The 17137-nt window shown below is 36.9% G+C and overlaps 1 protein-coding gene across 4 annotated transcripts in view; it reads left to right on the plus strand.

Annotated features, from left to right (window-relative positions):
- Positions 1-17137, plus strand: part of LRP6 (LDL receptor related protein 6) — a 197632-nt gene that overhangs the window by 70379 nt on the left and 110116 nt on the right. The window lies entirely within an intron of this gene.

The following is a 17137-nucleotide window of genomic DNA, read 5'->3' on the forward strand; positions in this document are numbered from 1 at the left end:
GGGTGGATTGCTTGAGCTCACAAGCTCAAGACCAGCCTGAGCAAGAGCAAGACCCTGTCTCTAAAAATAGCCGGGTGTTGTGACGGGTGCCCAGGAATTTGAGGTTGCTGTGATCTGTGATATCACAGCACTCTACCCAGGGCAATAGAGTGAGACTCTGTCTCCAAAAACAAAACCAAAAAAACCCCTAAATAAATTAAATAAAATAAAAAATGAGCCAAGTCACTTAGAAACCAGTATCAACTGTGAAAGAACAACACAAAATTAGAAAAATTCAGAAATTAGATGATAGGAAGGAACACAAGAATGAATAAACCAAAATTGCCTTCAAGTAGAGGTCAAAAAGGAGAAAAAAATTGGAAACCAAAAAGAAATTTAGAAAGATATACAACAATTAGAAAGTGACAAATGTTGAAGATAGGCAAAGAAGAAACAATACACAGATAATAATCTTTTAGGAAGAAAAAGCAAGGGAATAGAACAAATGTGAAAAACTGTAATTTAGGAAGAATTTCTTAAAAAGTTGACACTGCATATTGAAAGAAAACACCATGTACCTGAAAGTAAAACCCAGAGCAAATAACACAAGACATATTCTAATAAAATTATAGTATGTTAAGAAAAAGAAAGAAAAATTCCCTGGACTTCTGAGAAGAAAGAGTAAATGACTTAAAAGAGAAAGAACAGCCCGGCATTGTGGCAGGTGCCTGTAGTCCCAGCTACTTGGAAGGCTGAGGCAAGAGGATCTCCTGAGCCCAAGAGTTTGATGTTGCAGTGAGCTGTGACACCATGGCACTCTACCCAGGACAACAAAGTGAGACTGTATCTCTAATAAAAAAAAAAAAAAGAGACAAAGAAAATTGGGTTAGTATTAAACTTTCTAACAGCAGCACTTTATGCCAGAAGAAAATAGAGAAATAATTTTAAGACCTTCCAAAGAAACAATGAGCCAAGCATTTTAAATACAGCAAAAACTGACTTTCTCATATGAAGCTATGGACAAGCTATTTTCAACATGCAAGAAATTACAGATTATTGTTTCCCTGAATCCTTCCGAAAAAGGTAGGACTTTAGTAAATGAGCTTTAGACAATTAAAAATGATGAGTGAATCATCATCATGGTGATGAGCATTAAACATATAATTAATTGTAGAATGAAGATAAAGGAGGATTAAAAATGGGAAGAGTATAATACAGGAACTATTTTAAATTACGCATGAACTTTGTGGACACCCTGTATGTACTGGCTATATGTTTAGATAATGTGCAACTATGCACGTAGAAGATAGGAGTAAGAATAGAGTATGCAAAAGAAATTGTCAGATTCTTTATAGTATTTGTATGTGGTGGTGTTAATATTATCCTGAGACTATTTATATTGTTGTATCAAGTAAGTGAATAATAATGGGATATATTAATACTGTAATGTGGAAGAATAAAGATAAGGATGTAATACTATGGAGGTAACCTATGGAGGTTAAGTAAAAGAAACTGATAATTCCAGGTTTTAATTGAAAGTAGTAATATGTGCTTAATCAGGTATTTCATCATACGAAAATACATACATACAAATTTTTAAACGTGACCATGGGAGGGCTAGGATAAAATGACCATTTGAGTACCATTCAAACTCGTATTATGTTGTTTTTAAATGTGACCACTGAAAAGGACTAGGAAAAAATGACCAGTTGAGTACCAATTGAACTTTTACAATGCTGTATGCAACGAACTTCTGTAGCACCCAGATTCTAGTTTTGGGAAAATCATTCCATCTTAAAAGAAACTAAGGTCTTGGGCGGTGCCCGTGGCTCAGTTGATAGGTGCTGGCCCCATATACTGAGGGTGACAGGTTCAAACCCAGCCCCGGCCAAACCGCAACAAAAAAATAGCCAGGTGTTGTGTTGGCCACCTGTAATCCCAACTACTCAGGAGACTGAGGCAAGAGAATCGCCTAAGCCCAGAAGCTGGAGGTTTCTGTGAGCTGTGTGACACCATGGCACTCTACCAAGGGCAATAAAGTAAGACTCTGTCTTCTACAAAAAAAAAAAGAAAAGAAACTAAGGTCCTCTGTTGAAATCACTCATTCTGGTTACTGGGCAAGAAACGTACCAGATAGCACAGAGGCTATTAAATATTACTTATGGTGAATTTGAAAAACTGGAGAAATACCTTGAGAACACCCACTGGCCAAAGATCGACAGAAACCTATCAAGTATGTTTAAATCCTTGAGTTCATAATGATGTTTTAAAAATAACTGGTTATTCTTAGAGGATGATAGGGAACAATTCATTGCCTTTAACATTGATAAATAAAAGAAAGAAGCAATTTATCATGCATTTCCTATATGAATGTACCACTGGCTAACAAAATAGTAGATATGGAAGTGCTGTTTCAAGTAATAAATGAAAAAGGAATGATAGAATTAGAGTATCACCATTTTGTAACTTCCAAGAGAACTAATGGATCTAGGTAATAAGCACCAATTGCTGCTAATATCACAAGAAGAAAAAGAAGAGACATTACGTATCTAATGGAAGAACAGCACCACCTGTCATCTTGCTAAAGGGATTGATTCAGCATGATCTGATCAAGACTATGTATCACCTGGCTTCTGTAGGCAATAGAACCAAGAGACATACTGAACTGTATCATGCACGTACATCAGCAAATCTGGACATAGAAGTGAAATATCCCAAGCCCTTTAATAGATAAACTGTAAGAAAAGAAAGATACGAAGAGGGAACTTATGTGAGATGTAAAAGGCATAGCAAATGAAATAAATGGGTTCTCAAGACTAAACTACTTTTCTATGGATGTACATTTATAGTAAAATAATACAACTGTATAAGGCAAGGAAATGACTACTACAAAGTTGGAATAATTGTTTTTGTGGAGAGGGAGGGATTGGGACAGGGTTTAGGAAGGGCCTTCTGAGGTGATTGGCAAGTTTTCTTTCTTTTTTTTTCTTTTTTTTTGTAGAGACGGAGTCTCACTGTACCGCCCTCGGGTAGAGTGCCGTGGCGTCCCACAGCTCACAGCAACCTCTAACTCTTGGGCTTACGTGATTCTCTTGCCTCAGACTCCCAAGCAGCTGGGACTACAGGCGCCCGCCACAACGCCTGGCTATTTTTTTGTTTCAGTTTGGCCGGGGCTGGGTTTGAACCCGCCACCCTCGGCATATGGGGCCGGCACCCTACTCACTGAGCCACTCTTTCTTGATCGGGCTGAATTCATGGTTGTGAGTGTTTCTCTTACAGTAGTAACTCATTAAGCTATACAATTATTGTTAAAGGCCAGCATGAAACAATGTTTATTAAAGAAGAGAAAGATAGACTTACAGAGTAAGGTTTACAAATGAAGATAAGTTCCCCTATAGAGCGCAAATGGACCTCCATTGTCATGGCCAGTAGGCAAAGAGGGCTTTTTTAAAAAAACTTTTCTTTATATCTGCTTTATTTTATTATAAACGAATTAAAAACAGCCTTTAAACTTTTCAGCTGCTAGGGTAGAATGAGTTAGCATACATTATTGGAAAGGTCAAAATTTCCAAGTTCTTTGCAGGAGAAGTTTTTTATCATATTAGAGAAGAAACTTTTCACACTGAATCAGCAAGGGAATATGGTGAATATTAGCATTTTTTTGGTGTGTGTATGTATATTTCATATCACTTTCTCATGGTGGTCTTTACTAAAAACCAGGAGCAATAAATGACTAATGTTACTCAAGATAGTAATCTTCTGGAAATTAAAATAATAGAATCCAGGGAAGGAAAAAGCTCTAAGTTCTTTTAATAAGCATTCCTTTTTTAATTTTTGCTTCTGATCACAGCAAAATGTAGCAGGGCACAGAAACTAGCACTTATCAGGTGGTTATTTAAATGTATTTTGGAAAGTATATTGATTATAGAATAATAATTTGTGCTATTCTTTATGGAAATCATGCTTTCAATTAGTCATCAGCAAGGCATGAGCTTTTCCAGTGATAGTGGATTTGGGATTTATGTTTAAACTTTGACACTTTTTGAATTCCTTTTGAGATGAATACCAAAGAATCTGCCAAAAAGCCAGATGGGCAGTGTAAGGATGTAGTCTGGTTTTAGAAGAAGTAAGCTAATTGAGCACTAGTTGACTTTTGGGAATAATATCCATAATTTTGGACCTATTACATATTCCAGAGAAATCTTTTACAAAAGTAAAAAAGAGTATTACCATGTATTTCTGGGGAAAGTTATATAATTGTTGGTTTTAAGTCTTATCTGAAAAAACCCACAAATCTCTATAATTTCCATGATGAACTACAATTCATTGCTGCCTTCTTCTTTAACAATGGCTACAACAGCAACAGGGCATAGCTATTTGTGAAAAATTTATAGTATATGCTTAATTATTTTATGTTTATATATCATTTAAAACACTTCTTATACAAGCTATGGAAAATAGTTTAAGGATATCAGTAGCTTGTTTTGGACACAGGTAGCTCAAGGTTCTAATTTACATTTCATAACATGCATTAATAATATCTCAGAAACACTGTCTCTGCAGAAAGTATATTACTTGTAAGATTCTTATGTGCTGGAGGTAAGACGGGATTGTAAGAGGGACTTTACCTAATAAATGCAATCAGTGTAACCTGGTTTCTTGTACCCTTAATGGATCCTCAACAATAAAAAAAAAAAAGAATTACATAGGATTGGAAAAAAAAAAGATTATGTGCTGTGAGATTTAAAATGGTAGAGTTCTTTCCTCTCTACCTGCAAATGGGGGAAGACTGCAATATTTATCTTTAAAAATTATCCGTATGTTTTTAAGATGGCAATTTGGAAACTAGTCTATAGATTCAACATAGTCTTAATGAAAATCCCAAAAGGTTTTAACTTTTCTTTGGTAAGGAAATTGCAAGTTGCATCTAAAATTTATATAGGAGTGCCAGCCATTTACTAAAATAACTCAGTTTTTTAAAAATAAAAAAATGGGGCGGCACCTATGGCTCAAAGGAGTAGGGTAGCGGCCCCATATACCAGAGGTGGCGGGTTCAAACCCGGCCCTGGCCAAAAACTATAAAAAAATAAAAAATATGAGATCTTTTTTATCTGATTTCGAGACTGACTTTAAAGCTTTGGTAATTAAGACAGTGAGGTACTGAGTCTAAGGATAGCTGGAGATAGAATACAATTCAGAAATGGGTACATATATCTGTGTATATATGTGGTTGATTTTAACAAAGGTGTCAAGGGTATGAATGTGCATTTTTAACCTCATTGACAAACACTGAACAAAAATAATAAACTTTAAAAATGGAGTAAAAAGGCCCTCTGTGGCACATTTTAATGCCTAGAGTCAGGTTTTAAAGTTAAGATTATTAAAGACTATTTTGTAAGTGTAGCACAGCAATAGAAGGAAATGTCGGGGAATGGTGAGCGGCAGGTCTAGAGAGGTAGGAAAGAGCTAGATTATGCAAGGTCCAGTCTTCTAAAATAAGGCATTTTAATTTATTTCTGAAAGGTATTAGGAGCCTCTGGAGGTTTTTAAGGAGCAGTTGATGTTACTGGATTTGTCTTTTAGAAATACTGTTTTGGTAGTGGCCGGATTTGTCTTTTAGAAATAGCATTTTGGTAGTTATATAGAAAATGCTTTGGAAAAAGCAATTGTTTTACTTCTCTCACTTTTCCAGTGAATCATCATTATCCTCAGGATGAAATACACACTCTTCTTTGAGACTTAAATGATGTAATTCCTTTACTTCCCTTTACACAAATGTTCTCTGTACTTGTCTTCCTACCATGCTTCAGTCTAATAAACCATTATGACTCTATGATGGAGAGTCTTTGATGACTCTTCAGTTTCTGCTTTGAATGATTGTTTAGATGGAAGTGCCATGTACTCGGGTAGGAAATTCAGGAAACGAGGATAGAATGTTTTCTCCTCCCCTTCACTCGCATAGGTTGAGTTTACCTATGGACATGTGTATGAGTTGGTAGTAGAAAACTCTGGTGATATAGATCAGAAAGTTTTGGATATATGAGCTTGCTGCTCAGCAGAGTACTTTAAGTTGGAGAGAGAGATTTATAGAGTTATTAAGAAGCTAGTGGTTATTAAAGCTGTGGACATAGAGAAGTTTTACTTCAAGTGCTAGAGACTTAGGGAAAGATGACTACCACATACCAGAAACCTTGAAGAACTTTTACACCTGTAGAGGTATCCAGCCTTTTCTGTGCTGCACATTGGAAGAAGAGTTGTCTTGGGCCACACATTCAATACACAAACACTAATGAAAACTGGTGAGCCCCCTACCCCCCCAAAAAAGATCTGTGCATAATTTTTGTGATATCCACCACCACAGGTAAGTTAAAAAGTCCTCCCATAATCTGTATACAGCCCATGGACTGCAGGTTGGACACATCTGCAGGCGTTAAGGTTTTAGATTAAAGAATGTCCTAATGTGACTGAACTGTAGGGTGAACAGCCCATCCTTGTTTGGCCAGGACTGCCCTGTTTTAAAACTGAAAGTCCCAAGTTTCAGGAAACCCTTCAGTCCCAGGAAAACCTCTCTGAGCTTATGAATAATCTGCTTTCAAAAGAAGCAAATTGAAGAGATTTCTTCAAATGAGCAGTGACAACCAAAACTCAGGGATGATGACTGAAAGTGATGGTGATGAGGAGAAGGTGGGTTACAGTGGAAAGTGAGTCTCACTTGGATTTTGTTAGCATCTCTGGCACTGAAGTAAACATATATTATGGCAAGTACACCTGCCATAGTAAGTATGTTAGGCTTGGATGAGTACAGAGTACCAGAGAATGAATAGTATTGGCAGACTTTTTAGTGCTACCACCAATTTGCATAAGAAACACTCACATACACTGCTACTATCACTAGCTTCTTTCCCCTTACTGCCTAGTCTGGCTTCATTTTTGAATTAAGTGAATATGTAATAAATTAAAATTTATTTTCCTTCTCCCTTCATCTGAATCTGAAAACTTGAATCTGGAATTTGCAGGCGGTAACTGAATTGATCTCAACTTTCAAATAATACAGACTGCCCTCTGAAACATAAGCAGATAGAAAAAAAAAATTGGGCACATGAGAAGATACTACAGTTCAAATGAACTACTCACAGTGAGCAAACAGAATAGAGATCCTGTAATTTGCCATAGGTTTAAGAGAAAAAAAAATTTTTTTTTTAAATCAAAACTAAAGAGGAGGTGTGAAAATAGAGCAAGTAGAATGGAAGAACACATCCAAGATCAGTAAGAGCAATGATAATAAAGACTAGGTATGTTTAATTTAGAAGACAGTTTAAGCAGTGATGACCAGATTAACTGCTCTTAAAAAAATTGAAACAGTGAAATGGAAAGTAACCTTGAGAAATTCTCACCCAACTCAGAGAAGCAGGGATGAAACCAGTGAAAGAAAAGATTTGAGACAGGAAAGTAGATCCAGGAGTTGCTGATGTGTTACAGAAACAGTAAGAAATAATTATATGTATTACTAAATATGGAAGGAGTCAGAATAATACCGTTTACATTGTTTTTTACAAAAAAGTTACTTGACATACTTCTGAGGTAACTATTTTGGAACTCTGTAGACTCTGTAGACTACTGAAGGCTTGCAAATTCTAGAGGAAGGTTTGGACTCTAATTGCAGTAAATTTCAGTCAGTTTCAGCTTTTAGCACAGTAACAGCTACCCATCATCACCCTAACCCTGTGGCAGGTGGCTGGAACATATTCCTGGAGTACTTTCCATACTACTTGAGGTAGCCAGGGTAGACACAAAAGTCCAGTGTTCTCCAAAATCAAGAACTTGTGCTGTCAGTGCTGATTTTGCTTTTGTTTCACCTTCCCCCATTATATTGCCAGCTCCTTCTCCTGCTGAAGTGACTTCTAGGGTACTTAAAAGGTTGAATATCTCCATCCTTCTTTATTTTCACTTTTCTCTTTTTACCCTCTGGGGAGCCAGACACAAAAGACTGGAACATTCAAAGGCAGCTGTATATGGTGAAAATAAGAATGTGACCTTGCATGCCCAGAGAGGGGCACAGATTCAGAAAAGACCTGAGAAGACCTTAAATTTATACTTTGGTTTAATTATTGGCATAGAGACAACCTACAACAATCAAAAAACATTAGGCCAGGCTCATGCCTGTAATCCTGACACTCTAGGAGGCCAAGGCGGGTGGATTGCTTGAGCTCAGGAGTTTGAGATCAGCCTGAGCAAGGTGAGACCCCATGTATATTAAAAATAATAGGCCAGAAACCTATGGGCTCATACAATCAAAGTGCTGAAAGTGAGGGAAAAATTCAGACATTATCATATAAATTGAGGAGTTTTTGAAATAAATTATTTTTCTCTTGGGCAAATGAACCATTGTTAATGTAACAAGAACCTACTGTGTGTAATATTCTCCCTGAAGAAGCTCAGTGATTATAATAGTAAGTAGTAAACATTCTTCATACTTGCTTTAGTGTAGGCCTGTTTATTATCATCATCATCATTATTATTTTTGAGACAGAGTCTCACTATGTTGCCCTTGGTAGAGTGCTGTGGTGTCATACCTCACAGCAATCTCAAACTCTTGGGCTAAAGTGATTCTCTTGTCTTAGCCTCTGGGACTAAGGTACCTGCCACAATGCCCAGCTCTTTTTTTTTTTTTTTTTAAGAGATGGGGGATGGGTCTCGCACTTGCTGAGGCTGGTCTCGAACCTGTGAGCTCAGGCAATTCACCCACTTCGGCCTCCTAGAGTGCTATGATTACAGGTGTGAATCACCCAACCACCAACTCTTGGGCTCAAGCTATCCTCTTGCCTCAGTTTTTCTATTTTTAGAAGAGATGAGTGTCTCACTTTTGCTTGGGGTGGTGTCAAACTCGTGAGCTCAAGCAGTTCACCCACTTGGGCCTCCCTGAATGGTAGGATTACAGGAGTGAGTCACCAGGCCTAGCTTATTACTTTTGTTTTGACTCAGCTCTTTTCCTTCTGTCTTACTCTAACTTAGTGCAAATCAGTTTTACTAAGTTATTTATTCTAAGTCTTACTGGTTAGTTTGTTTTCTATTGTCCCTTAACTATTTAAAAAACAAACCTGCTTTTATTCATTCTTTGATAACTGAGAATTCCTGGTGTTTGTATAAATTTACTTACACATGTATATAATGTATACAAGTACATGGTAAAGGACCAGAAAGATAGACTTTATATTTCTAGTTCCTGATTTTTATAGTGAACATAAATGTATTCATTTCATAATCAGGAGAAAAAGAATTACTTTGGAAAAAGTCTATAAATACCAGATTTTGCTGAAAGGTTAAGGTCCAATTATGCTTCATTCTTGTTTCTATTGCAGACCCTTGTCTGCAAGGGTCTGGCCTTGTGTCTGGCCTGCGTGTAATCTTCCTGAACACAATGTACCTTAGCTTTCTCTTACGTGAGGCCTAGTTGCATGTTTAGGACGCTGTCAAGCCTTTTGTCCATTTGTAAATTGGTTATTTGTCTTATTGAGATGTAAATAAGCTTTCTATATATTCTAGATAAAAGTTCTTTATTAGATGTGTGATTTAGGAATATTTTCTGTTGGATTGTGGTTTATGTTTTCATTTTCTTGGTGTCTTTTGAAGGGCAAAAGCTTTTAATTTTGATTAAATTTAATTTACTATTTGTTTCTTCTGTTAAGTTTTTAGTGTCCTCAGAAATCTTTGCCTGACCCAAAGTTGTAAACATTTACTCATCTATTTTCTTCCAAGAGTTTTAAGTCTTAAATTTAGATCTATGATTCAATTTGATTTAATTTTTGTGTATAATGATTCTTATATTCTTGTTAAGATTATCCCCAAATATTTTATTATTTTTGCTGGTACTATGAATGAATTATTAATTTTAATTTATTTTACATTTTTTATTGCTAATATATAGAATTGCAGTTTATTTTTATATAGTGTGGTTGTATCCTGCAGTCTTGTTGAATTTGTTTATTAGGTCTGAGAGGCCTTTTAAAAAAAAAAAACTTTAGTGTATTCTACATATAGAATCATGTCATCTTGGAATAATGGCAGTTTACATCTTCCTTATCTAATCTAGAGGCCTTCTTTTCTTGCTTGATTGCACTGGGCTAGATCCTCTGGTACAGTGTCAAATGGGAGACATCCCTTACCAATTCTCAATGTTTGAGGAAAAGCATTCTTTTTTATTTATTTATTTTGGGGCGGGGGGGAGCACGCGCATTGAGCATGATCTTAGCTATAGGCTTTTGTAAAGGCTTTGACCAGGTTGAGGAAATTTCTTTCTATTCCTACTTTATTGAGAGGTTTGTTTTTTTGGGGGGGAGGGGGGGACGACAGAGTTTTACTCTGTTGCCCTAGGTAGAGTGCCGTAGTGACATAGCTCATAGCAACCTCAAACTCTTGGGCTCAAGAGATCTTCTTGCTTTAGCCTCCCAAGTAGCTGGGATTACAAGTGCTGGCGCCCTCTACAGCACCTGACTAGTTTTTTTTTTTTTTCCCCCTGAGACAGAGTTTACTGTGGTAGTGCCATGGCATCAAAGCTCACAGCAACCTCAAAGTCTTGGGCTTAAGCTATTCTCTTGCCTCAGCCTCCCAGTTAGCTGGGACTATAGGCACCCCCCACAATTCCCGGCTATTTGTTTTGTTGTTGTTGTAGTTGCCATTGTTGTATAGCTGGCCCAGGCCAGGCTTGAACCTTCCAGTCTTGGTGCATGTGGCTGGCACCATAACCACTGTGTTATGGGTGCCGAGCTAACACCTGGGTAATTTTTATGGAGACATGCTCTCACTCGTGCTCAGGCTATTCTTGACTGCTACAGCTCAAGCAATCCACCAGCCTCAGCCTCCCAGAGTGCTAGGATTGCAGGCGTGAGCTACCTCCTTCCCCCCCTGCCCGCCCCCAGTTTTTTTTAAACCATGAATAATTATTGGATTTTGTTCAGTGATTTTTCTGCTTCTGTGAAAGTGATCATATGGTTGTTTTTTTTTTTTTTTTTGTAGAGACAGAGTCTCACTTTATGGCCCTCGGTAGAGTGCCGTGGCCTCACACAGCTCACAGCAACCTCCAACTCCTGGGCTTAAGCGATTCTCTTGCCTCAGCTTCCCGAGTAGCTAGGACTACAGGCGCCCGCCACAACGCCCGGCTATTTTTTGGTTGCAGTTTGGCCGGGGCCGGGTTTGAACCCACCACCCTCAGTATATGGGGCTGGCACCTTACCGACTGAGCCACAGGCGCCGCCTGATCATATGGTTTATTCTTTATTTTATGAACATGTGAATTGTGTTACTTGGTTTTTAGTTGTAAAACCAAAATGCCTTTCTCAGATAAATTCTACTTGGTTATGGTTTATAATCCTTTTTAGATATTGTTAGATTTGGTTTACTAATATTCTTCTAAGGATTTTTATGTCTTTATTCATGAAGGATATTATTGATCTGTAGTTTATTTTTTCTTTGTTATATTTCTATCTGGTTTGGGGATTAGTGTGGATTAGCTTCATTTCACTGAATCTGTTGGGAAGTTATTACCTCTTCTTTTGCTTTTTGGAATTGTGCGTGACTGTTTCAGACCATTTTTCCTGTAAATATTTGGTGGAATTTACAAGTGAAGCCATCAGGACTTAGGGATTTCTTTTGGAGAAGATTAAAAATTACTAATTCAGGCCCGGTACCTGTAGCTCAGCAGCTAGGGGTGAGCTAGCCCTAGCTGCGCTACATACACCTGGGGCTGGTGGGTTAGAACCCGGCGTTGACCTGCCAAACAACAATGACAATTACAATAACAAAATAGCCAGGTGTTGTGGTGGGTGCCTGTAGTCCCAGCTGCTTGGGAGGCTGAGGCAAGAGAATTGCGTAAGCCCAAGAGTTTGAGGTTGCTGTGAGCTGTGATGCCGGGGCCCTCCACAAAGGGTAACAAAGTGAGACTGTCTTCAAAACAAACAAAAAAAATTACTAGTTCAATTGTTATAAATCTATTTAGATTTTCTGTTTCTTCTTGTGTCAGTTTTGATAATTTGTCTTTTTCTAGGAATGTTTCTATTTTGTAAATTTGTCTGATTTGTTGGCATAAAGTTCATGACATTTCCTTATAATCCTGTTAATTTCTGTAAGGTAATGTTCCTTTTTTGAAAATTCATTTTATTCATTGTTTTCACAGTTCTTTTCTTGGTTAGTCTAGCTATAAAGGATTGTTAATTTTGTGAATCTTTTCAAAGAATGAACTTTGGGTTTTATAGATTTTTTTCCCTTCTGTTGTTTTCCTGTTTTATATTTTATTGATTTCTACCCTTATGTTTGTATTTTCTTCATTATGCTTGCTTTGGATTTAGTTTGCTCTTTTTATGGTTTCTTAAAATTGAAGTGTAAATAATTAACTTTAAGAACTTTTTTTTTATTTGGTTCAGTGCCTGTAGCTCAGCACCCAGGGCACTGGAGCTGGTGGGTTCAAATCCAACTCGGGCCTGCCAAACAACAGTGACAACTACAACCAAAAAGTAGCCGGGTGTTGTGGTGGGCACCTGTAGTCCCAGCTACTTTTGGGAGGCTGAGGCAAGAGAATTGCTTAAACCCAAGAGTTAGAGATTGCTGTGAGCTGTGACACCACAGCACTCTACTGAGGGCAACGTAGTGAGACTCTGTCTCAAAAAAGAACTGTGTTTTTTTTCTAATACAGACATTTGTATTCTATAAATTTCATCCTAATTACTGCTTTGGCAGCATCCTATACATTTTATATTTTGTATTTTTATTTTCTTTTAGCTAAAAATGTTTTAAAAATTGTCTTGAATTTCTTTCTTGATGCATTCTTTAGAAGAAATTGAGGATGAATTTCAAAAATTTAGAATTTATAAAAGAATTTGATTTCCTGAATTTTTTTTTGTTGTTGATTTCTTTTTTTCTTCTTCTTCTTCTTTTTTTTTTTTTTTAAAGACAGAGTCTTAAACTTTGTCGTGGTAGAACGCTATGGTATCATAACTCAAAGCAACTTCAGATTGTTGCACTCAAGTAATTCTCTTGCCTCAGCCTCCCAAATAGCTGGGACTATAGGTGCCCACCACAACGCGCAGTGTCTCACTCTAGTTGAGCCTGGTCTTGAACTTGTGAGCTTGATCCGCCACCTAGGCCTCCCAGGGTGCTGGGGTCACAGGCATGAGCCTCCACAACCGATCGCCTGTTGTTGATTTCTTAATGAGTTCCATTGTAGGCAGAGAATATACTTTTTGTGATTTCAGCCTTTTAAAATTATCAATTGACATGTGGTCTATCACGGTGAAATTCCACTTTTAATTGAGAAGAATGTGTATTCTCATTTTTGTTCCTTTGTCCTTCATTTGTATTAAGTAGATATTTTCTAGTATATCATTCTACTTCCTTCCTGGATATTTTATTTTATTTTTTTATTATTTTTATTTATTATTAAATCATAGCTGTGTACATTAATGCGATCATGGGGCACCATACACTGGTTTTATAGACCATTTAACATATTTTCATCACACTGGTTAACATAGCCTTCCTGGCATTTTCTTAGTTACTGTGTTAAGACATTTATATTCTACATTTAGTAAGTTTCACATGTACTCTTGTAAGATGCACCGTAGGTGTAATCCCACCAATCACTCTCCCTCCACATATCCTCCCCTCCCCCCTCCCTCTCCCCCTTCCACATATTCTTAAGTTATAACTGGGTTATAGCTTTCATATGAAAGCCAGAAATTTTTAGTTTCATAGTAGGGCTAAGTACATTGGATACATTTTCTTCCTTTCTTGAGATACTTTATTAAGAAGAATATGTTCCAGCTCCATCCATGTAAACATGAAAGAGGTAAAGTCTCCATCTTTTTTTAAGGCTGCATAATATTCCATGGTATACATATACCACAATTTATCAATCCATTTGTGGATCGATGGGCACTTGGGCTTTTTCCATGACTTAGCAATTATGAATTGGGCTGCAGTAAACATTCTGGTACAAATATCTTTGTTATCATGTGATTTTTGGTCTTCTGGGTATATACCTAGTAGAGGAATTGTAGGATCGAATGGCAGGTCTAGTTTTAGATCTCTAAGTGTTCTCCAAACATCTTTCCAAAAGGAATGTATTAATTTGCATTCTAACCAGCAGTGTAGAAGTGTTCCCTTTTCTCCACATCCACGCCAACATCTCTGGTCTTGGGATTTTGTGATATGGGCTAATCTTATTGGAGTTAGATGATATCTCAAAGTAGTTTTGATTTGCATTTCTCTGATGATTAAGGATGATGAGCATTTTTTCATATGTCTGTAGGCTGTGCGCCTGTCTTCTTCAGAGAAGTTTCTCTTCAAGTTCCTTGCCCATCCTGAGATGCAATCACTTGTTCTTTTCCTGCTAATACGTTTGAGTTCTCTGTGGATTCTGGTTATTAAACCTTTGTTGGAGACATAACCTGCAAATATCTTCTCCCATTCTGAGGGCTGTCTGCTTGCTTTACTTACTGTGTTCTTGGCTGTGCAGAAGCTTTTTAGTTTGATCAGATCCCGGTAGTGTATTTTTGAAGCTGCTTCAATTGCCCGGGGGGTCCTCCTCATAAAATACACGCCCAGACCGATTTCTTCAAGGGTTTTCCTGCACTTTCTTCTAGTATTTTTATAGTTTCATGTCTTAAGTTTAAATCTTTAATCCAGTGAGAGTCTATCTTAGTTAATGGTGAAAGGTGTGGGTCCAGTTTCAGTCTTCTATAGGTCGCCAGCCAGTTCACCCAGCACCATTTGTTAAAAAGGAAATCTTTTCCCCACTGAATGTTTTTAATTGGCTTGTCAAAAAGATCAAATAACAGTAAGTAGCTGGGTTCATCTCTTGGTTCTCTATTCTGTTCCATACATCTACCTCTCTGTTTTTGCGCCAGTACCATGCTGTTTTGATCACTATCGATTTATAGTATAGTCTGAGGTCCGGTAGCGTGATTCCTCCTGCTTTGTTTTTATTTCTGAGTAATGTCTTGGCTATTAGAGGTTTTTTCTGATTCCATATAAAACGAAGTATTGTTTTTTCAAGAACTTTAAAGTATGACAGTGGAGCTTTAATAGGGATTGCATTAAAATTATATATTGCTTTGGGTAGTATGGACATTTTAACAATGTTGATTCTTCCCAGCCATGAGCATGGTATGTTTTTCCATTTGTTAACATTTTCAGCTATTTCTTTTCTTAGAGTTTCATAGTTCTCTTTATAGAGATCTCTCACATTCTTTGTTAGATAAACTCCCAAATATTTCATCTTCTTTGGCACTACTGTGAACAGAATGGAGTCCTTGACTGTTTTTTCAGCTTTACTATTTTTGGTATATATAAAGGCTACCGATTTATGAGTGTTGATTTTGTAACCTGAGACGCTGCTGTATTCCTTGATCACTTCTAAGAGTTTTGTAGTAGAGTCCCTGGTGTTTTCCAGATATACAATCATATCATCTGTGAAGAGTAAAAGTTTGATCTCTTCTGACCCTATATGGATACCCTTCCTGGATATTTTAAAACTATATTTTTGAGATTCTTTTAAATAACTGTTTTAGGAATTCAAATGTGTGTTTTGTTAAAATCTACTTTAATGTAACATTCAATTCTCAATTCCTGTAAAGTACAGAAATTTTACTTTAGTATAGTTTTATTCCGTCTCCCATCCTTTTTGGGATACTATTGTCATTTATACCATGTATTACATTTCTGTTACAACCAATACAGTATTATAATTATTGCTTTATACAAGATTATGTGCTGCCAAAAGTTTAAAAGGAAAAAAGAGAAAACTATATTATAGAGACTTTTTATTAACCTACATAATTACTTTTTCTTGTGTTTGTTTCTTCTTGAGGGTTTGAGTTACAATTTGCAGTATTTTCTTGTTCCAGTGTAGATCCCTTGTCTCCTTTGTTTTTCAAATATTTTATTTTTAAAAAATCTTTGTTCTATTTCTTTTTGTTTTTTAAAAATTTCTTCCTTTTCACTTTGTTTCTGTTTCCTGATCTGTTGTGTTTATTCACTATTGTATTGCTTCTTCAACTTTATTTCTGAAATGATAAATTCTTAACATTTCTAATTCTTTCATCAGTTCTGTGACCTCAATTCTGAGTTTTCTAATTCTAATTTATGTTTGTTTTTTTAAGGACTAGTAACTTATTTTAGTCTTTTTTCTTTTTTTAAAATAAGGATTCTTGTTGTGTCATCCAAGCTTTGGTGCAGTAGCATTATCATAGCTCTCTCCTGCCCTTAAAATTGACAGCTGCCCTGTTGTTTATTTGTGGTTCCTCCTGCATATGGGTCTTAATGGCTGTTGATAGTTTTCTACAGTTTTTTGTATCCTGGGTACATTTGTATTTTTTCATCTAGCTTTCTTGTGAATGTTGTTCATGGGTTTTTGGTTTCTTTGTCTTTGGTTCTGTTTCCATGTGCAGGATTTGTGAAGTTTTTCAAAAGCGTTACCACCACTGATGCCAGCTTCTTCGGTATTACAACAGCCTCACTGTGATGGAGAGAAGCTCCTTTCCAAGATTAGGTTCAGATGTCAAAATTCATGACAGTTGTCTTGTGATGACAGTTGTGGTCAAAGATTTATTACCCATACAGGTGGGCAGTTCTGAGACAGGGGCAGAGGATGACTTTCTGGGAGGAAGTATAGAAAGAAAAAGTGAACGAAAGTACTGAAGTATTTTATGGAGGATAATTCTAATTGGTGCAGAATTCAAATGAAGCACATAGAGTGTTCATGGAATCTGAAGGATGTAGCAAAAGGGCTCATGCCCTTGGTGTACTAGTGAACATGAGCTTTATCACCAAGCTGCAGAAATGACATCTGCAGGCAGGAAATGATGCTCATTGATTGCTAGTGCTAAATCAGAACACCAGAAGGAGGGGTATTGCAGCTTCTTTCCTTTGGTCTCCATAGTAGAAATCCATGTTTTCGCTCTTGTTATTGTTGTGAAAGACTACTGAGGAGCTGGGCTTTGATCTACCCGCCACTTTTGTTCTTAGTGCCCATGGTCAATTCCTTCTTGAAGTAACTTGGGTTTTCAGAGAGGAACTAGAAGTTTAGCTTACCTGCTAATCTTTTTTTTTTTTTTATTAAATCATAGCTGTGTACATTAATGCAATCATGGGGTACAATGTGCTGTTT

The sequence above is a fragment of the Nycticebus coucang genome, chromosome 12 (genome assembly GCF_027406575.1).
Source record: "Nycticebus coucang isolate mNycCou1 chromosome 12, mNycCou1.pri, whole genome shotgun sequence".
NCBI classification, from domain to species: Eukaryota; Metazoa; Chordata; class Mammalia; order Primates; family Lorisidae; genus Nycticebus; species Nycticebus coucang.